The sequence below is a fragment of the Otolemur garnettii genome, unplaced genomic scaffold, assembly GCF_000181295.1.
Source record: "Otolemur garnettii isolate 467f Iridium unplaced genomic scaffold, OtoGar3 scaffold00141, whole genome shotgun sequence".
Lineage (NCBI taxonomy): Eukaryota > Metazoa > Chordata > Mammalia > Primates > Galagidae > Otolemur > Otolemur garnettii.
The window spans coordinates 3,275,718-3,276,291 of record NW_003852536.1 but is presented as its reverse complement, the minus strand read 5'-3'; positions in this window follow the sequence as shown (position 1 = coordinate 3,276,291).

The window sequence follows — 574 nt, the reverse complement described above, 5'->3', positions numbered from 1 at the left end:
CACACGAATAAGTAATTACAAGTTTATCTTTATAGGTAACAAACCCGGGGACACATAGGATCAGACATTCTCCTGCTCACTCACGGGCATCTGCATAACTGATGCTTCCTTCACTCCTGTTTTTCCTTCTAGAATTCTCCTTTATGTAAAATGTAGATTTCCTGGGTCTCACAAGAATGTCACCTTTTTTTTTAACCAACTCCCTCTCCTCTGCTTTTATTTTTCTCTCTGGGTGTTTTTAAATGCTGAAGGTTGCAACTTCCTCGTTAGGAAAACAGGCGCAGATCTGCCTGTGGTTTGTGTTTTTCCCACATACATCCTCACTTTGGCTTAATAAACCTTCATGGATTGAAATTTTTGTGTCAGCCACTTATGTGGGTCAATGTTGATGCAGCTATGTCCGCCCAAATCAGGAAGCTGCTTTGAGATCAACTGAGTTCATTGCTACTGTAGCTTTGAGTCCACACAAAGGAAGCTAGGAATTTGAACTCTGGGACACAGAGTTCAGCCATTGGCTTCACAGCAATTGCTTTTTCTTTCTTTCTTTCTTTCTTTTTTTTTTTTTTTTTTTTTT